This window comes from Taudactylus pleione, unplaced genomic scaffold (assembly GCF_031769625.1).
Source record: "Taudactylus pleione unplaced genomic scaffold, aTauple2 ptg000129l, whole genome shotgun sequence".
Taxonomy (NCBI): domain Eukaryota; kingdom Metazoa; phylum Chordata; class Amphibia; order Anura; family Myobatrachidae; genus Taudactylus; species Taudactylus pleione.
This window is the reverse complement of record NW_028284531.1, coordinates 19,812,673-19,835,218: the sequence shown is the minus strand read 5'-3', so window position 1 is coordinate 19,835,218 and position 22,546 is coordinate 19,812,673.

Here is a 22,546-nt window from a genome sequence, read left to right as displayed (position 1 = left end):
ACAGACGCACGCTTGTCGCTGCTGCTTTGAGGACAGTATCATATGCAGTGACAGTAGACTTGTCAGAAATTGTTGGCACGTCCTTCAGTCCGGAACAGATGTCCAAACCAGCCCTTGACTTATGACACAGGCGCACGCTTGGCGCTGCTACCATGTTGATGCACGTGCGGCTACATCGCACACAAGTCACAAACACATTAAAAAAATAGTTTTTTATTTTTTGGAGCACTTTGAGGTTACACCACCCTTTAACAGACAGACGCACGCTTGTCGCTGCTGCTTTGAGGATGCAAGTGCGGCTACAGCCCACACAATTCACAAAGACAGAAAAAAAGAACAATATTTTTATTGTTTGTGTAGCACACTTTGAGGGTGTCACCACCCTTTAACAGACAGACGCACGCTTGTCGCTGCTGCTTTGAGGATGCAGGTGGAATCTAGACGGGATTTGGAACCGGGGACACACTACCTCCATCAATTGTCTAAATCCCACTGCACTAATGGCGGATACCGGACACACGTCTAACACCAACATAGCAGTCAAGGCCTCAGTTATACGTTTTGCTTCAGGATGACTGCTGTCGTACTTCATCCTCATCGCTAGGGACTGTTGGAGGGTCAATTGTTTAGTAAAAGTAGTGATGTTCCTACTTCCTCTCTGGGATGATGAACAACTCCCAGCAGCAGCAACAGCACTAGGAGGAAGTGGTTCTTGAGCTTTCCCTATTTTATTTTTATCGGAGAAAGTTTGGTCCTCCATTTATGTTATATTGATATATACGTGCGGCTAAAGCGCACACAAACACAGAAAATATTTTTTTATTTTTGCTGGAGAGTAGTGCACTTTGTGGGTTACACCATCCTTTAAGAAATGAGCCAGCCGGCTCTTTACTTATGGGACACAGGCGCACGCTTGGCGCTGCTCCTTTGTTGATGCACGTGCAGCCACAGTGCACACAATTCACAAACACAGAAAATAATTTTTTTTTTGGTTTGGACTGGAGTGTACTTTGGGGGTTACAGCACCCTTTAATGGTCAAGCCAGCCGGCCCTTTACTTATGACACAGGCGCACGCTTGGCACTACTTTGTTGATGCACGTGCGGCTACTGTGCACACAATTCACAAACACAGAAAATATATTTTTTTTTGGTTTGGACTGGAGTGTACTTTGGGGGTTACAGCACCCTTTAACGGTCAAGCCAGCTGGCCCTTTACTTATGACACAGGCGCACGCTTGGCACTACTTTGTTGATGCACGTGCGGCTACTGCGCACACAATTCACAAACACAGAAAATAATTTTTTTTTTGGTTTGGACTGGAGTGTACTTTGGGGGTTACAGCACCCTTTAACGGTCAAGCCAGCCGGCCCTTTACTTATGACACAGGCGCACGCTTGGCACTACTTTGTTGATGCACGTGCGGCTACTGCGCACACAATTCACAAACACAGAAAATATATATTTTTTTGGTTTGGACTGGAAGGAAAAGGAAGTGTGACCACACCTAATGGCTGCCCAGTGGAGTTGGTCCAAGGAGGACTGGGGCAGACAAGTGTGTATACAGCCCAGATGGGGTTGTAGAAGCCAGGCCTGTGGGCCTTGAATCTGAGAAGCAGGAGGCCAGTGTCCATATTTGCATGTGGCACAGAGGAAGACAAGAGAGACTTTGTGGGAGCCAAGCCAGGGCAGGAGGCCAATGCCTTTACCTGTGAGAGACAGGACTAAAGACTGTGGCCCTTATTCAACAGAAAACGCTGATTCCCGATAGTTGGGAATCTCTGCAGGCATCCAACTGTCAGAAGTCACCGCGCTGCTAATGCTGTGCAAAGCGAACGCCAGGCCAGCCTTCACTGAAACTCTGGCTACCTCCTGTCCATCATTCTGGGATCGGCCCGGATTGGCTCCTGCATCCATGACCTTCTCTTGTGAACACTGCTCCGATGCCAGTGGTAGCGTTTCACGTGTTTCCGGTTCTGGCATTGCCTCCTGTAATCCAGTCGAGTATCCAGCCCTCCTGTTATCTTGTATACCTGCCATTTGTGTCATCTGGGCAGCACTGTTCGCTTCCTATCTATCTGCCGTTTGTGTCATCCAGGCGGCACGGGCCGCACTCCAGAGTCCTCAGTACATGAACTAGTGTACTCACGCTTGTGTCAACCTGGCAGCACGAGCTGCACTTCAGCGTCCTCAGTTCACAAGCCAGTGTACTCGCACTTCTGTCAACCCTGCGGCACAGGCTGTACTCCAGCACCGGTGGCTTGTGTCAACTTGGCGGCACTAGTCGCAATCCAGTGTCCTTGCACACAGGCCACAGACATTCTTATTATATCAGCTATTCAAGCTGATACCAGCCCTCAAGGCGGTTGCGGGACAATATCCTACAAATCATACCCCAGGCTTAACATTATCACCGCCCACATATATTTTTGTCAAGGTATTGTTGTGATCCTCAATTATGGAGCCTGGTCAGAATCCGGCTCAGATTCTGGCAGAACAGATCCAGGTTCTGATGCAAAAAGTGCAGGAACTGTCACTGAGTGGAGGAGACTCGTGGTGCCACTGCTCCCACTATTGTTGAAACCAAATTTAAATTTGCCTGACCGGTTCTCCGGAAACCGGTAGGATTTCCTGAACTTTAGAGAGAGCTGTAAGCTCTACTTCAGACTCCAGCCCAGGTCCTCAGGTTCTGAGACCCAACAAGTAGGCATAATAATTCTTTACTACAGGGTGATCCACAAACCTGGGCCTTTGGTCTTCCCTCTTCCAGTCTGGCCTTATAGACAGTCGAGGCATTTTTTACTGCTTTAGGGTTGCCCTACGATGACCCGGATAAGGCGGCCATGGCAGAGGCAAGTATAAGGTCACTGAAGCAGGAGAATAGAGCTGCGGAAGACTATAGTTCCGTAAGTGGGCTGTCGATGCAGGATGGAATGATCCAGCCTTGTGAACTCAGTTTCGTTGGGGTTTATCGGACAAAATTAAGGCTATCCTGGTCCAGTATCCTGTCCCGAGTTCCCTGGATGACCTCATGAACTTGGCTATTCATGTAGACCGATGGCTCCGGGAATGCAGAGTAGAGAAGAAGTTACCTTCTCAACACCCTCGATCTCCATTGTGGATGGCTCCCTCTGACTCGGAAGAACCTATGCAACTGGGAGCATTTCGTCTTCCGTCCAAAGAGAAACATAGGAGACGCTCGTTGGGTTTATGTCTGTACTGCGGCGGTAGAGGTCATGTGACCCAGCTCTGTCCTCTAAAGTCAGGAAAAGGCAAGGACTAGGTGAACTAGAGGAGGTACAGCTAGGCCTTGCATCCGTCTCCCCAGAAAATTCTGTCCTGATAAACGCAGATATTCATCTTTCCAACATGCAGGTCTCCGGCCCTGCATTTGTCGATAGTGGTGCAGTGGATAATTTCATGGACATGTCCTACTTCCAAACTTTGGGTCTGACCCCACTGACATTATCCACTCCTGTGTCTGTAATTGGACTGGATGGGACCAGTCTTTCTGAGCCCCAGTGCTCTTCCAGATTCCTCCTTTGCAGCTGTCGGTTGGTGTAGTGAGGAACTGTCGTTTCTTCTCCTGCAGTGTCCTTTGGCCCCAGTAGTCTTGGGAATACCCTGGCTGAAGAACCAAAGCCCTGTGATCCAGTGGCAGACTGGTGAAATTCTGGAATGGGATACATCATGCTTCTCTCAATGTCTGTCCCAACCTATTCATCTGGCTGCTGCTGTTGCCTCATCAGTTCCAGTTCCATATCGTGACCTAGCCAAAGTTTTCTCTAAGAAAAACGCCAATGTCCTGCCATCTCAACGTCCCTTGGACTGTGCCATCGATTTGTTACCCGGTGCCAGGCTTCCCAAGGGCCGATTATATGCCTTGTCCATTCCAGAGAATAAAGCCGTGCAGGACTATATTCAGGAGGCTCTGGATAAAGGCTTCATTCATACGTCTAAATCCCCAGTGTGAGCGGGATTCTTCTTTGTCCAGAAGAAGGACAGATCCCTCCGAACCTGCATTGACTTTCGCGGACCGAACAAAATCAAAGTTAAGAATGCATATCCCTTGCCGCTCATCTCCGTTCTCTTTGACCAACTGGGTGAGGCGTCCATCTTCTCTAAGATTGATCTCAGAGGCACATACAACCTCATTTGCATCAGAGAATGGGATGAGTGGAAGACGGCCTTTAACACCCATTCAGGACATTTCGAGTACTTGGTTATGCTGTTCGGCCTCTCCAATGCCCCAGCCGTGTTTCAAGATTTTATTAATGAGGTGTTAAGGGATTTCTTGGGAGTCTTTGCAGTGGTTTATTTAATCTGATAATTTTTATTAGATTTTTAGTGTACAAAATCAAAACAGTACAGAAACAAAAACATTAAATTCAATAATAAACATATTGGTATGCAATAAAAGATAAGTATACAAATATCAGTAATTGCGTGGACTCATTCCTAGCTACATAAGTATCCGACATCAGACTTACAATTAGAGATGAGCGGTTTGGATTCTGTGGAATCCGAACCGCTCCGAACATAGGGGATCCGAGTCCACCTGAACCCTGTTCGGGTGTTCCCCGCCTGACTCGGATCCCCGTTCGGGGCCGAACGGCGGCCACCTGATGTCGGATTCTCACTAGAGAATCCGACATCAGGGCTCCTCGAGTGTAGGGCAGACCGCTGTGATAGCGGTCTGCCCTACATGGAGACAAACACACAGCCGCCAGCGGCAGCTGTGTGTTTGTTACAGCAGCCAATGAGAGTCACACAGACTCTCATTGGCTGCTGCACAGAGAGAGCCGGCTGGAGCTCACTCATGAGCTTCGTCTTCCGGCTCCCTCCTCGTCGCGTGGCAGCAGAGCGGACGGCAGCTGGAGCGGGGATACATGTAAGTTTTTTTTTTATGTGTGTATGGGGGCCTGCTAATGGAGGGGCCTACTACTGGGGGGGGCATACAACAAGGGGCCTGCTACTGGGGGGCCTACTACTGGGGGGGCATACTACAGGGGGCCTGCTACTGGGGGGCATAGTACTGGGGGCCTGCTAATGGGGGGCATACTTATGGGGGGCCTGCTACTGGGGTGCCTACTACTGGGGGGGCATACTACAGGGGGGGCATACTACAGGGGGCCTGCTACTGGGGGGCTTACTACTGGGGCAGCATACTACAGGGGGCCTGCTACTGGGGGGCCTACTACTGGGGGGGCATACTACAGGGAGCCTGCTACTGGGGGGGCATACTACTGGGACCTGCTAATGGGGGGGCATACTTATGGGGGGGCATACTACTGGGGGCATACTACTGGGGGGGGCATACTACTGGGGGCCAGCTAATGGGGGGCATATTAATGGGGGGCATACTACTACTGGGGGCACTGCATAGGGGGCCCTACTACTAAGGGGACTGGATAGGGGCACCACTACTGGGGGCATTGTGTAAGGGACACCACTGCTGGGGGCATTGTGTAAGGGACACTATTGCTGTGGGCATTGTATAAGTGGCACTACTACTGTGGGCATTGTATAAGGGGCATTACTACTGTGGGCTTTGTGTATAAGGGTCACTACTGTGGGCATTGTGTAAAAGGGGCACTACTGTGGGCATTGTGTAAAAGGGGTCACTACTGTGGGCATTGTGTAAAAGGGGCACTACTGTGTGTCGTAACATAAATAAGAGACACTACTTTATGGTGTAATGTGAATCAGGGGTACTATGTGCGGTGTAATGTGAATAAGATTGTGCACTATGACTCCTAGGGCCGTAGCTCACTGTGTAAACAAGTACTGTGATTCTGCTGGCCGTACCCCACTGGGTGGGTGCACTACTTTTCATTTCTGCCACTGCTGTTTGGCAATGTGTCATAGATGTGCTTTATACTGAGGTGTCTGTGTCGTTGTGCCACTGCTTTGTCGCTTAGTAACCAGTCAGCTCACTGCAACCTTTGGCCAATAATGTTGAAAACAATATTATAAGCTGTGAGGTGTTCTAAATTGACTGGAAATTAATGTTATTGAGGTTAATAATACTCTAGGAAGAAACAAAAGACCAATTTATGTGATTTTAGCTTTTATTGTAAATTTTTGTAAAAAAATCCAAATCCAAATCCAAAGCCAGTCACCGCAGTTTGGCAAATCCAAATCCAAACCGGACGACGAATTACAACCAAATCCAAATCTGGCAAAAATGTTCCGGCGCACGTACCTACTTACAATACTATAAATCGAAATATATAAGAAAAGAGAGACAGAAGAAAATAAAGTGTGGCATATATATATACAATATAAAGAAGGGACATATCTGGAAAAACAGTAAATAATATTTCCATTACAAAAGCATAGACAAATCTATCCAATTCTGCCAGCATCACATAGACTATGATCAGAGACCCCTCTCCCTTGACGATAGTGAGTTGAGTCTAACCACCGTGACCATATGTCAAAATATTTTTTCTCTGATTTCCTAGCCACATATACATATTTCTCATGAGCAGCGACTGTATTAACCAATGAGATCCACAACGCTAAGTCTAGGCCATTTGTCGCCATCCACAGTCGTGCTATACACACTTGGCAAGCATGCAGAGATTAATAATGTAACGTTTGGTACATTTATCTACTATTTCATCATCCATTACAGCCAATATACATGTTTGAGGGGTAAATATATCCTGAGGTATGCCCGTGGAAATAATTATATGAAATACATCATTCCAAAAAGAACTAAAGGGCAAGTCCATAATAAATTTATTATAAAGTTCCTTCAGGCGAATTGCATTTAGGACAGTTCGAATCTACTCTTCCCCCTATTTGAAGCAACCGTTCAGGTGTCATATATACCCTATGGACTAAAAATAGTTGAATCTGTTGATATCTAACAGCTGTGGTGGCTAACCTGGGACTAGCTAAGGCTTCCTTCCATATATCTTCAGCAATTACCCCTATATCAGCTTCCCATTTCAACTTAATAGTTAGCAATCAGTAGCATCTGCGAATTGGGCATCAATAACGTGTCTAAGTTGGAGATAGCGGTAAAAAATGTTTTGGGGTATATCAAACTCTTGTTGCAGTTGTTGGAACGACTTCAGAATCCCTGTATGATACAATTGACCGAGCGACTCCACCCCCACCTACCACAAACCTCTGTAACTTGCAACAAAGGAAGTTCCTTAAGTCCACGAGCATGAGAAAGGGGAGTATCTGGGTCAAGGCCTTCTGCTTGCATTATGCGTGAGACCTGCATCCAAATAAGAATGGCCTGTCTAACCAGTGGGATATTAACTACCTGTAAATTATCACTCAACAGTAATTGACAAGGCGAGAACCCCGATGAAGATTGCACCAACAAGAGGGCAGGTAATGAATCAGTTGTATTATCATTGACCCATTCCCATAGATGCATTAATTGTGCAGCATAGTAGTAAAATTTTAATAGAGGAAGCACCATAACTCCTAAATCTCGAGGCCTACTGAGAGTGTCCAACCCGATTCTAGCCCTTTTATTAACCCAGAGCAATGATGACAGTAGTCCATCTATCTGTTTAAATATCTTTTGAGGAATATATATCGGAGAATGCTGGAGCACATACAAAAGCTTGGGCTGCAAAACCATTTTGACAAGATTAATTCTACCCGATAAGGACAAAGGTAATTTGCCCCCTACAGCAACACAAGATATCCAAACCCCCAAATATTGAAATGAATCCACCCAGTTCAACGGAAGAGCCACAAGGGGATTAATAGGGCAGGCACCTCTGATGGGAAGAATACACGCTTTATCCCAATTGATCAATAATCCTGAATACTGGCCAAATAAATCAATAATGTCCAGGACCTTAGGCATAGAGATGTCATATTTTGCAATAAAAAGTAGTATGTCATCAGCATATAGCGCAATTTTATCAATTCGGGAACCCAACCAGAATCCAAGAATATCAGGACTAGATCTAATAAGACACGCTAGAGGTTCTATGGCTATAGTAAATAGTATGGGCGAGAGTGAGCAGCCCTTCCATGTTCCTCTAAATAATGGGAAGGATGCGCAGATATAACCATTCACAGATACCCTTGCCACCGGATTTGAATATAATAATTTGACCCACTTGACAAAACCCGGACCAATGCCAAAGCAGTCCATAGTCTCCCACAAGATCGCCCATTCCACAGGGTCAAACACCTTGGCGGCATCTAGCGATACAATAATAGAGGTTTGAGCATCCTCATGGGACACCTGCAAATGAGTAAACAATCGACGGAGATTAATCAGGGTGGATTTACCCGTGTGATCAGGGTGAATCAACTCGGTTATATACTGATTAATTCTAGATGCCAGGACTTTTGAAAGTATTTTAACGTCCGTGGGGAGAAGGGATATGGGGCGATAAGATTCAGTCCATCTAGGATCTTTACCTGGTTTTGGTAAGACAACTATTAGTGCCTCTGACATGGAACTCGGAAGGGTGTTACTGTCATAAATTTTGCCAAACAGCTCAAGCAGACGGGGCCCATAAAAGGTTTTATGCTTTTTATATAACTGTAGAGGAATCCCGTCAACCCCCAAAGCCTTTCCATTGGGAAAAGAATTTATAGCCAATTCAATCTCGTCAATAGTTATAGGGGAGTCAAGAAACTCTCTTCCCTCTAGGGAAAGTGTCGGGAGATATATATTCTGCAAAAAGATACGCAGTTCCTGTTGAGTACAAACTAATCTAGAACTGTAAAGTTGTTGGTAATATCTTACAAATTCCGCTACTATATCTGGAGTCTGCACATGAGTGACATTGTCGGAGCCAACTATTTCCAGCATCGTATTTGACGAACACTCAGCTTGGGCCAAATGGGCCAAATAAGAGCCAGGTCTATCACTAGATGCATAAAGCAAATGTGAATTAAATAATAATTTATATTGTGTCTTATCCATTAAACAGTCCTTCCATGCCTTCTGAGCAGCTAACCAAACCTCTCTATTTGAATCTGAATTGTCAGAGCTGTAAGCTATTTCTAAGGATCTGCAAGAAGCTTCCAGTTCCAACTCATGTTTTTTATAAAAATATTTCAGGCCAGCTACTCTCTGAATTAAAATCCCTCTAAGGAATGATTTAAAGTTATCCCATAGGATAGAGACAGAGGTGCTGCCACTATTTAGCTAAAAAAAATTAATTCCAAGCAGCTTCTAGCTCTGCACCTGTACTCATACGAGTCAACCAAAAGTGATTGAGCTTCCAATCTAAGTTCAAACTAACCATCAGTGGGGAATGATCGGAAATACCCCTAGTTTCATACTGAACCCTATGAACTCTCGGAAGCAGGTCCCGTGTGAGCAACACCTAGAGAGCAAGAGGTGGGTATATGAAAAGCAGGAGAACTGTTTCACAGAAGGATATCTTGCCCTCCAAGCATCCACCAGGCCCAGCTCATCTATCATACCCGGAAAGCCTGAACCCCACACACGTACACTATCAGTGGACACTCTATGCCTATCTAATATTGGATCCAAGACGTTGCTGAAATCTCCAACACATATAGTAGGCATCCCGGGCGATAGAGCCGGAATTCAGCAACCCTCTTGAGAACATCATGAGAATAGGGGGGGGGAATATACACCGCCAGTAGCAATAAAGATATCTAATTGATCCTACATTTTACAAACACATATCTACCCCAAACATCACATTGCACCTGATCTAGGGCAAATGGAACAGTCTTATGCACCAATATGGACACGCCCCTAGACGCCGAGGACGCCCAACCAACCAGGCTTTTTCAAGGAGAGCAGTTTCCCACCAACCAGATGTGTTTCCACAAGACAAACTACATCAGATGCATACTGTTTGACCTGTCGAAGAACCAAAGATCGCTTAATTTTATCATTCATTCCACTCACGTTCCAGGAGAGGACATTAATATTACTTGGTGCCATCACTTAATATCATATTGTAAACTTCTTAGCAGCCAGAAAAGTCCATACCAAAACAAACATAAATAAAGCCATACCAGTTAAAAAACAGAGAAATCAAAACAATATAATATTCCCCAGAAAGGAACCGTGTGGTCCCGCCCTTAAAATGCCCCCCACCCTGTATACCAACCCCAACCGTGGCATACCTTCCCCCTAAACACCCCTAACCCTTACAAAAAGGAAACATTATTAAGAAACTAGACAAGATAAATACAAATTACCTTACCTCAATCAAAACTTAGGAGCAAAAAATACAATGACTACAGAACATGACGCAGAGAGCCCTCCGGGTAGGGAGTCACTCCCTGGGGCCAAAAAAAAAATAAAACATATTAAGGAGCACTTTAAAAATTGATATAATAAGCATAAAAAATATGTCATACAGTACTCCTAAAATATAAACTTTCAGCACTCCAAAAATAAAGGGCATCAACCCTATGCGTACATAGTATTTCAATAAAATATGGAAATTATAACATAACAGCATATAGTAACTCACATATAGATAGGTACCTAAGCCAATAAAGCAGCGGGAACAGCAATACATATACCACATCATCTAAACAAAATAGTAGCATAAAAATTGCAATCATCACTTATTTAGCCGACTTGAACACAGAAGTGAGAATTAATGCATCAGTCATTGACCAGAGCAAGCCTAGCCGGCCTGCGACGATCCAACCAGAGTGCCGCCTCTCTCGGATTAATGAAGAATTTGGTTTCTCCATCAGCAACAACTCGGCGTTTAGAAGGATATAGCATAGCTAAGAAATGTTCAGCTCGCGAAGGCGCCTTTTAATTGGGAGAAATTGGGCTCTGTCCTTCTGAATCTCCACAGAAAAATCGGGGAACACCGAAATCTGAGTCCCGTTCCACTGTAAGGGGCCCCTAGTGCAAGCCAGTCTGAGGACGGAATCCTGATCCTGGTAGTGGAGAAACTTCGCTATAAAAGTGCGTGGTGGGGCACCAGGAGGTACGGCTCTGGAGGGCACACGGTGAGCTCTTTCCACAGTAAAGAATGATGAAAAGGAATCAGCCCCAAATGTGTCTGACAGCCACTTCTCTAGGAATTTCTCAGGGTTAGTACCATCTTCTTTCTCTTGTAACCTAACAAATCTAATGTTATTGCGCCTAAGATGCCCCTCCATGTCAGACATTTTCCTCTGTATAGAGAGCAGCTGTGAATCGATAGAATCAACGCGAACACCTAAGGGCATTATTTTGTCCTCCAGAGTGGACATGCGCATTTCTACTTCTCCCACTCGCTCTCGAACACATTGTAGGTCATGATGTATAATGGAGAGGTCCGACTGCACTTTGCCAATTTTTTCCGAGACCCTACTCTCACAAGCTGTCACTGCTTTGAGAACACGCTGAAGTGCAGTCTCAGTAGATTCAACTGATGCTGAGGATTCTGAAGGAGATGCAGGAGAACTGTCACCCTGTCCAGCGGACGCGGGTGTGGGCTGAGCACCTGATGTTCTAGAAAATTTATCCAGCTTTGCTGCAGCAGTAAGTTGATGGTGCTTCACCATTGTTAATTAGATATGGCTGTCCCCAGTGATATATGTGCAATTGTAGAATAGAAAAAAACAGAACAATGCCCTCTGTATCCTCAGTGCAGACACTGTAAAATAGAGCAGCGCACTTATGGGAGTAATCAGTATACTGCTAATATCATAACATCTAGAATAATGGTGAAAGCTGCAGACCCCTCTAATAGTTATGCAGGTAAAGTTCAGTGAAACAGGCAGGTGGGGGAGGTGCTCAAGATGGCTGCTACTTATAGCACTTATATGGTGCAGAATGCACTCACCACTGTAGGCAACTGAAGAGAGGACACCAAGGGCACATCAGCTGATCCCAAGCCTCCGGAGTCCAGCCGACAGGTAAGCAAGCCACACCGCCGCTAGTCCATGGCAGGCAGATGCAGGAGAATGGCGCTGGCGTCTCACATGGTCAGGCCCCAGCGCAGGACCCACCACCGTGATCTCCCCGCAGCCGCAGCTCCCAATCACAGAGCCGGCTAAGTACAGGCTCCAGCTGCTCACCGCTGATGTCTGCAGTGGTATGCTGAATTCTGGCCCTGGGGGAACGAGCAGGATGAACAGCAGGATCTAAGAGCCGAGGAGCACACAGAGATGCGTGTTACTCCATGCTCTTCGTGGCCACGCCCCCCCCCAGTGGTTTATTTAGATGACTTCCTCATCTATTCTAAGTCCATGGAGGAACATCAGAGACATGTCAAGCAGATCTTGCGAAGGTTACTGGATAACAACCTGTATGCCAAACTGGAGAAGTGCGACTTTGATGTTAAGGAGGTGTCATTCTTGGGCTGCAGTATTTCTTTGCAATGTTTCTCCATGGATCCAGGCAAGGTAAAAGCCATCCTGGACTGGGAGCAACCCACTACGTTGAAGGACATTCAGCGGTTTATAGAGTTTGCAAATTATTATTACAGGTACATCAAGTCTTTTTCCGCCATAGTCTCCCCCATCGTGGAGCTAACCAAAAAAGGAGCTGAGGTTGTCAATTGGTCACCTGGGGCCATTCGAGCCTTTGACACTTTGAAGTCAGCTTTTGTGTCTGCTCCTGTCCTCCAGCATCTGAATCCAGAGCTTCCGTTCATTGTAGAGGTCGATGCATCTGAGATTGGAGAGGGCGCTATCCTTTCTTTGAACAATGTCAAGGACGGTAAGCTGCACCCATGTGCTTCTGTAGGAAATTCGGTTCGGCGGAGAAGAACTATGATGTGGGCAACCGATAGCTGTTGGCGATTAAGTGGGCCCTTGAGGATTGGAGGCATTGGTTAGAGGGGGCCAAGTGGTGACAGTTCTCACGAATCACAAACTCTGGCCTACATTGAGACAGCGAAAAGGTTGAACGCGAGGCAGGCACAATGGGCCTTTTTCTTCACCCGCTTTAATTATGTAATTTTGTTCCGACCTGGGTCCAAGAATATTAAAGTGGGCACCCTGTCTCGAAGCTCTCTATCAGTCAACCTCCCAGGGCTTTGGAAGAAACCATCATTTATGCTTCCAAGGATCCATTGTGCAGTCACCAGTACTCTGGCAGATTCTCTCAGGGCTTGTCAAGCTGAAGCTCCTCTTAGTAAGCCGTAAGGCGTACTGTTTGTTCCTGAGAGACTTTATAAAGTTGTTTTGAACGACTTTCATTCCTCCAAGGCAGGGGGTCATTCTGTCATTTCTAGTACTGTTGAACTTCTGTCTCGATCTGTGTGGTGGCAGTCCATGTCTAGAGACACTCGTGAGTTTATCCTGGCCTGTGATGTATGTTCTAGAAATAAGACCCACATGACTACTCCACAAGGTCTGTTGTGTCCTCTTCCAATTTCCTCTAAAAAATGGACCCACATTGCAATGAACTTTGTCGTTGACCTTCCTGTGTCTTCTCGTTGTACGGTCATTTGGACTGTCGTAGACCATTTTTCCAAAATGGTGCATTGCATTCCTCTTGCCAAGTTACCATCTGCCAAGGAGTTGTCTGCACTGTTCCTACAGCATGTTTTCAGGCTCCATGGGCTTCCAGTGGATATCGTCTAAAATTCGGGGACGCAATTTGTTGCTCGGTTCTGGAGGTGCTTTTATGCTGATCTGGGCTTCAATGTCAGCCTGTCATCAGGGTACCACCCACAGTCTAATGGGCTGACGGAGTGGGCCAATCAGTCCCTGGAACAGTACCTCCGCTGTTTCATCTCAAAGTGCCAAGACAATTGGGCTTCACTGTTGCCGTTTGCAGAGTTTGCAACTCCTGCCATTCTGCTTCCTCAGTCTCTCCCTTCTACTGCAACTCTTGGACCCATCCTAGGAGCAATTCTTTTGAGCCCTCGACAACCAGAACGCCTTCTTCTCCATCTGTTCCTAGGCTGCGGTCTGTTTTTAGGAAGGTGCAGCAGTCTTTCCTTCAGGCATCAGGTCGATCCAAAGTGTGGGCTGATAAGCATCGGAGGCCCTTTAATTTCAAAATAGGAGACTTGGTCTGGCTGTCAAGTAGAAATATTAATCTACGTCAGAGGTCACAAAAGTTGGGGCCCAAGTTCATTGGCCCATTTCGTATTGCTCAAGTGAATCATGTGGCTTCTCGACTGAGATTACTGAGGACTCTTAGGATCAATAATACCTTTCATTGCTCCCTCCTGATGCCGGTGATAGTGTTTCACGTGTTTCCGGTTCTAGCATTGTTTCCTGTAATCCAGTCAAGTATCCAGCCCTCCTGTTATCTCGTATTCCTGCTGTTTGTGTCATCTGGGCAGCATGGTTCACTTCCTATCTATCTGCCGTTTGTGTCATCCAGGCAGCACGGGCCGCACTCCAGAGTCCTCAGTACACAAGCCAGTGTACTCGCGCTTGTGTCAACCTGGCGGCACAGGCTGTACTCCAGCACCGGCGGCTTGTGTCAACTTGGCGGCACTAATTGCATTCCAGCATCCTTGTACACAGGCCACAACCATTCTTATTATATCAGCTGTTAAAGCTGTTACACAGCCGCATCTAGCCAAGGTGATACCAGCCCTCAAGGCGGTTGCGGGACAAAATCCTACAAAACATACCCCAGGCTTAACACCAACCAGTACTGCGCATGTGCAGTATGGGTCCTGCATTATTACAAGCAGATCAGCAGCAGACTGTCAGTGATTAACAGTCTGCTGCAGGTTGTGCGTGGGAGGGGGTGGCACCAGGACCGCCGTCGGCTGATGGAGATTTCCTGGCCTATTTTGAACAACTGCGGTTGCCGGCTTGCGGCTTACTTAGCCAGCTGATGTTCCTGCAGATTATCCGATGCTGCATTGTAAAATGCAGTTTGGGTCAGTTATGCAGCAAGTGGCGGGATACCTCCTGCTGCATTACCATATCTGCAAGGACAGAATTACAAAGCTGCTTGCGTGCAGCTTTGCAATTCCGTTCAGAACTGAATCAGGCCCTGTGACTGTATTATATTTGAAGACTAGCTGCCCATTATAGAGAGGGGCCAAGAAGGGAGGTAGTGCCCTGCATGAGGGCTAGGTTGTTTATTATTTCTGTTCCTATACGTTGACAGTAAAGCACCAGTTGTTTAATTTAACCCAAACCCCATATGGACCATTATGATGCATGTAGATACTGCACCACTGACCCCTCTACCGACCTAAATGACCACAGTATATCAGTATATATATATATATATATATATATATATTAGAGGGTTTCTGAGAACCAGACCCACCCGAACATAGCGAATCCGAACTGGATCCCAGTCAGGCTCGGGTATTCCCGCCTGACTCGGATCCAAAAACGAGGCAAAACATCACCGATCCCTCATCAGATTCTCACTGGTTTTGACTGCATATAACTTCTTCTCCACGATGATCGGCACGATGCTTCACTGCTGCGGAACTCTGCTGTGGCTGTGTCCATCCGAGGGCTGTGCTGTCCATCCAGGGGGGTTGTGTTGTGTCCATCCAGGGGCTAGGCTGTGTCCATCCATGGCTGTGCTCTGTCCAGGGACTGTACTGTTCCATTCAGAGGGACTGTGTCAATCCAGGGGCTAGGCTTTGTCCATCCAGGATCTAGGTTGTGTCTATCCAAGGCTGTGCTCCATCCACAAGTTGTACTGTTCCATCCAGGGGGCTGCATTGTGTCCATCCAGGGGTGCTGCATTGTGTCCATATATGGGAGCTGTGTCCATCCAGCTGTGATGTGTCCATTCACTCCCTGTCCTCTGTCACACACTGGTGCTGCAATGAGTCTGCAGGCCATAGCCCACTGCTTTCAACAACTTTGAATAAGCAGAACAAGCAGCGTCAGTCGGTTGTAAAAAAAATCCACCAGTTTAAATGAAAAAAGTGTAAAACAAAACGTAAAAATAAAAATATATATTTGCTAGTTTGGTGTTGTTCTTTTCCATCCAGCAGTGCTGTCCATCCAGGGGGGCTGTGCTGTGTCCATCCAGGGGCTAGGCTGTGTCCATCCAGGGGCTAGGCTGTGTCCATCCAGGGCTTAGCTGTGTCCTTCCTGGGGCTGTCCTGTTCCATCCAGGGGCTGTACTGTTCCATCCAGGGGCTGTGTTCATCCAGGGCTGTGCTCAGTCCATCCAGGGGCTGTAGTGTTCCATCCAGGGGCTGTAATGTTCCATCCAGGGCAGGGCCAGATTAATGGGGGGGCGATAGGGGTGGTGGTCCCACCAGGGGTTAAAGTGGGCCGGAACAGACCTCCTCAGGCCCACCTAACCCCAGCGCCGCAGGGAGGTTCCATTTGCCGGACGCCCGCTGAGATTTTGTTGACAGTGGGCATCCGGCTCCCTCCCCACAGCACCAGTGACAGCTGGAGGCTGGAGATCACACCTGAGCTCCGGCTTCCGGCTCCCGCAGTGTGCAGTGCATTATGTGAGAGACATCATGACGTCTCTCCCATAGTTCTGAGGAGTGGCCAGCTGGACAGATGCAGACGAGGGAGCGGGGCTTAAGGTAAGTATTGTGTTTTTTTTTTCTCATGTAAACAGCTTCACTACAGGGGGTACTACTACTGGGGGCACTGCTACAGGCAGCATTACTGCAGAGGGCATTACTACTGGGGGCACTACTATAGGGGACATTACTACTGGGGGCACTACTATAGGGGCACTACTACAGGGGGCACTACTATAAGGGGCAATACTACAGGGGGCATTTCTACAGGGTGCATTGCAACAGGGGGCATCACTACTGTGGTATTACTATTGGGGGTACTACCACAGGGGGCAGTACTACTGGGGTATTACTTCTGGGGGCATGACTACTGGGGGCACTACTAATAGGGGCATTGTATAGGGATCACTGCATAAGAGGCACCACTCCTGGGGGCACTGCATAAAGGGTACCACTACTGTGGGCTCTGCATAAGGGGCACTGCCACTACTAGGGGCACTGCATAAGGGGCACCACTACTGGGGTACTGTTACAGTGGGCATTACTGCAGAGGGCATTACTACTCACTACTATAGGGGCATTACTACTGGGGGCATTACTACAGGGGGCACTAGTACAGGGAGCATTACTACAGGGGGCACTACTGGGGGCACTACTACAGGGAGAATTACTACTGGGGGCATTTCTGCTGGGGTACTACTACAGGGGCATTATTATTGGGGCACTACTACTGGGGGCACTACTACAGGGGGCATTACTGGGGGCACTACTACAGGGGCTACTACTTCTGGGGGCACTACTACAGGGGGCATTACTACTGGGGGAATTACTACTGGGGCACTACTACAGGGGGCATTACTATTGGGGGCACTACTACAGGGAGCATTACTATTGGGGGCACTACTACAGGGGGCATTTCTACAGGGGGCATTGCAACAGGGAGAATCACTACTGGGGTATTACTATTGGGGGTACTACCACAGGGGGCAGTACTACTGGGGGTACTACTTCTGGGGGCACTACTAATGGGGGCATTGTATAGGGAGCACTGCATAAGAGGCACCACTCCTGGGGGCACTGCATAAGGGGTACCACTACTGTGGGCTCTGCATAAGGGGTACTACCACTGTGGGCACTACCACTACTAGGGGCACTGCATAAGGGGCACCACTACTGGGGGGCACTGCATAAGGGGCACCACTACTGGGGGCACTGCATAAGGGGCACTACCACTACTGGGGGCATTGCATAAGGGGCACCACTACTGGGGGCATTGCATAAGGGGCACTACTACTGTGGGCATTATGTGTATTAGGGGCACTGCTACTGTGGACATTGTGTATAAGGGCACTGCTGTGGGCATTGTGTAAAAGGGGCACTGCTGTGTGTCATAACATGAATAAGGGACACTACTATGTGGTGTAATGGGAATCAGGGGCAGTATGTGTGGTGTAATGTGGATAAGATGGCGCAACTGGTGAGTAATATTTCATGTGGGTGCCTATATGTGTGTGTTTTCCTGTGGGTGTATATTGTGTGTTTTTTTTTGTTGTGTGTATGTTTTTTTTTTTTCATGTGGAGCACATGGGCCCCATTTCAGAACCACTATAGCACTCACTAAAGGGGTTATGTCCTTCTTTCAGTATTTAACAAACAGCGCTAACCTTTGCTTATCGCTGTTTGTCAATTTACAGCTTACAAGCGATACAGTCCCCATTGCGCATACCCCCATTTTGTCCATATTTAATAGGTGCCCCCACATGTTTGTTGCCCAGGGGCCCCCACAGACCTTAATCTGGCCCTGACCCAGGGGCTGTGCCCATCCAGTGGTGCTGTTGTCCATCCGGAGGCTGGGTCCATCCAGCTGTGTGGTGTCTATCCACTCTCTGTCCTCTGTAACACACTGGTAATGCAGTGAGTCTGCAGGCCATAACCCACTGCATTCAACAACTTCGAATATGTAGCACTGTGACTATGACCATTGTCAGTTGGTTGTAAAAAAAACACCAGCTTAAATAAAAAAATGTCAAACAATACAGTTTAAATAACAGTTATATATATATTGGCTGGTTTGGTGTTGTACTGTTCCATCCAGCAGTGTTGTGTCCATCGAGGGGGGCTGTGCTGTGTCCATTCAGGGGCTAGGCTGTTCCCATCCAGGACTGTGCTAAGTCCATCTAGGGGCTATGCTGAGTCCATCCAGGGGCTGTACTGTTCCATCAAGGGGCTGTACTGTTCCATCCAGGGGCTGTGTCCATCCAGGAGCTGTGTCCATCCAGAGGTGTGCTGAGTCCATCCAGGGGCTGTATTGTTCCATCCAGGGGCTGTACTGTTCCATCCAGGGGCTGTGGCCATCCAGGAGCTGTGTCCATCCAGGGCTGTGCTGAGTCCATCCAGGGGCTGTATTGTTCCATCCAGGGGCTGTACTGTTCCATCCAGGGGCTGTGTCCATCCAGGGCTATGCTGTCCATCCATGGGCTGTACTGTTCCATCCAGGGGCTGTACTGTTCCATCTGGAGGCTGTGTCCATCCAGCTGTGTGGTGTACATCCACTCCTTGTCCTCTGTCACACACTGGTGATGCAGTGAGTCTGCAGGCCATAGCCCACTGCATTCAACAACTTCGAATAAGCTGCACTGTGTCTCCGAGCATTGTCAGTTTGTTGTAAAAAAACAGCAGTTTAAATTAAAAAAGTGTAAAACAAAACAGTTTAAAAACATATATATAAATATATATATATATATATATACAGTATATATATATATATATATATATATATATATATAGGCTGGTTTTGGTGTTGTATTGTTACATCCAGCAGTGCTGTGTCCATCCAGGGTGGGCTGTGTCCATTCAGGGGCTAGGCTGTTTCTATTCAGGGCTGTGCTGAGTAAATCCGTGGGCTGTACTGTTCCATCCAGGGCCTGTGTCCATCCAGGGCTATGCTGTCCATCCATGGGCTGTACTGTTCCATCCAGGGGCTGTACTGTTCCATCCAGGGGCTGTGTCCATCCAGCTGTGCTGTGTCCATCCACTCCCTGTCCTGTCATACACTGGTGCTGCAGTGTCCGCAGGCCATAGCCTTTGAATAAGTATTGTGACTCTGAGCAGTGTCAGTTTGTTGTAAAAAATATGTTTTTAAAAAAAATGTAAAACAATATATATTTGGTTCTCTATTGTTTGTTACTGGTACTATTCTGTGTTAGTTTGTTCAACTAAACTAAAAAGCCTTTGAATCCCCACAGTGTGAATTGAGCTGCAAATTGAAAAATGGATAAGGATCAGTTTAGAGAAGAGCAGGAGCAGCAACCAAATACTTTTGCTGCAGTTGCTGTCACCAGTCATGATGATACTAGTCCTTCAACATCATTTACTAAAGCCGATGCCCAAGGGCATAGAGGGTTTAAGTCAGGGAATCCAACATCAAAGAACCAATATTTTACAGTGGTAAAGAAAAAAAATCTCTAATAAAGGGAACGTATTGTGCAGAAAAACATAAAATTCACCAATATGACATTCACCACATGAAGTGGCAAGGAAAGGCTAAGGCCTTTATTGATAAATGGTGGTTCTGCAACTGTTAGTGAGGCATCTTCTGCCACTCATGACAATGTAAACCCTTTTCACTCTAGAAGAGATGTCAAAAAAATGAAAACCACTAAGGCACAGGAACCAACTGTGTGCTGAGAAACATCACAAATCCCTGAGGAGAGTCTAAGGACCTTACTCAGAGTCGGTCGTGAGCGCTAATCGCTCACATCCGACTCGATGTTGGTCCACAGGGCATGCACACGACGGAGACTGCTCTGTCGTGCACATGCGCGAGCCCCCGCTAACGACAGATCACCCATCGTTAGTGGGCTCAAAGCAGATGGAGTGAGCTGTCGATGTTGATTGACAGCTCGCTCCGTTTGCTGGGTGGGCAGGGGGTGTGCCCGGCCAAACGGAGGCGTTCCTTTTGGAACGCTTGCCGTTTTGTGGGCGTCCCCACTGACATCATCAGTGATGTCAGTGGGGAGCTTCCTGCTCAAACAGAGCAGGTAGCTCCCTGGGGCTTAAGGTTGACGAGACCCTACCCTAGGGTCTCGTCATAAGCCCCGATGGTTGCGATGGTCTTGACCATCGTGACCATATCCCTTAGCGGTCGTTAGAGCTGTGGGTGTTAACCCACAGCCTAACGACTGACATGGAGGTGGCCGTTCAGGATGCAAGTGGCCACCCTGTTTCTGAGCGACCGCTTGCATCCTATGACCGCCTCTGAATGAGGCCCTAAGTGTGTCCGCGGGTGCAATGTGTGAGCCTGACCTTTCCAGTACTATACTCAAAGGCGAGCCTCCTTTCACCATGTATGCACCCTCTGCAAATGTGGGGATGAACAGCACATGTCAACATGCTGACATAGAAATTGAGGATGCTATTGTGGAAGTTCACCAGGATGAAGGGGATATTTATTTAGTTGACACTGGTGCTAATAAGGATGTTGATGAGGATGTTGTTGATGAGGTTGTTTGTGTAAGTCAGGCACCAGTGGAAACAGTTGTTACCCATGATAAGCAAAAGCCCATTGTCATGCATGGGCATAAGATGAAAAAATCCACCTCTTATGTGTGGAATTATTTCTACCCAAATCCAGACAACAATTGTCAAGCCATATTTAGAGTTTGCAAAGCCACAGTAAGAAGAGGTAGGGACCTTAACCATCTAGTAACTTCCTCTCTGTTGTGTTATTTGCAGCGCGTGCATGAAAAGTATTTAGGAAAACCAGAAATTTGGCTAAAAAAGTAACAACAAGCATTCCAGCGTCAGCTAGCTCCCTTCTCTCTGCTAGATCTAAGCACCTGCCATCTCCACCACCAACACCTTCATCAACAATATCCTCAATCATGATCAGAGGTAGTTCTGCATTCAGGAAAAGTGACTCCTCCCCTATCCAGGATTCCTTGAGAGCTAGGCCTGCTGATGTTGCTGCTGCTGCTGGGGATGGATCTTCATGTGACAAAGGGACCAATAAGACTACTGCTAGTAGTAGTTTAAAAAAACAGTTGACTGTTAAACAATTCTTTGATAGAGGAAGCAAGTATGACAGCTGTCACCCAGTTGCTGATCACTGATGCCATGATGGCTGTACTAGTATTAGATGGTGAAATAATAGAAATTAAGGATGATAGTGTGGAGGAAGTGCAAAAGGAGTATGAGGGGATATTTGTGTCCTACCTGGTGCTAATGAGGATGTTGATGATGAGGATGTTGTTTGTGTAAATCAGCCACCAGTGGCAACAGTTCTTGCTCATGATAAAAAGAAAGCCATTATTATGCCTTGGAATAAGATGAGAAAAGCCACCTCTTGGGTGTGAAATTATTTTAACCCAAATCCTGACATTTGTGAAGGCATCTGTACCATTTGTGAAACCAAAGTTAGTAGAAGTAGGGACATTAACCATCTAGGCTCCTCCTCCCTGTTATGTCATTTGCAGTGATTTCATGCAATTTATTTAACAAAATTATAATAATTTGTAAATTAATAACAAGCAGTCCAGTATCAGCTACCAGCAGTTTGCACCAGCACATGCAATCTCCAGCACCAACACCCTCATCATCAACCTCCTCCTTAATAATTGGAGAAAGTCCTTCCAAAAATATGTTTTGTGGGAGCCCAAACAAACTAAGGACTTGAGCCACAAAAGTGTCAGTCCTTGTCGCTGAAGTGGTTGGTTTGTTATAAGAGTGAGTAGAAGGGCCAAAGGACAATTCCATCTTGCACCTCTTTTCTTTGCATATTGCACTATTTAGGGCATTACTGACTGACATTTTCATAGTTTATTAACCACTAAAGTGCCCCGCTAAGCCCTGTCATTTTTTTTGATTGTCCCGTGGCCTCTGTTCCCCACCGCATCGGTGACCATCGAGGGGTGCAAACCATCGATGGTTCACCATCGATGGTTTGTGTGCCATGGATGGTAACCACCAAATGGACCCCTCAATAACCATTGATTGACACCCCTCCGATGGCCATCCCTAGTATACTGTATAGTATGTGTGTGTGTGTGTGTATACTGTATATTGCGGTGAAAGGGGTTGTCTCTCACCTGAATTGCCCACATTCCTATGGGATCAGCTCCCTCCAAGGGAGGCTGGAGTGAAGCCTGTGCATTCTGTATTAGCAGTGGAGGTGTGGAACTCCAGGAT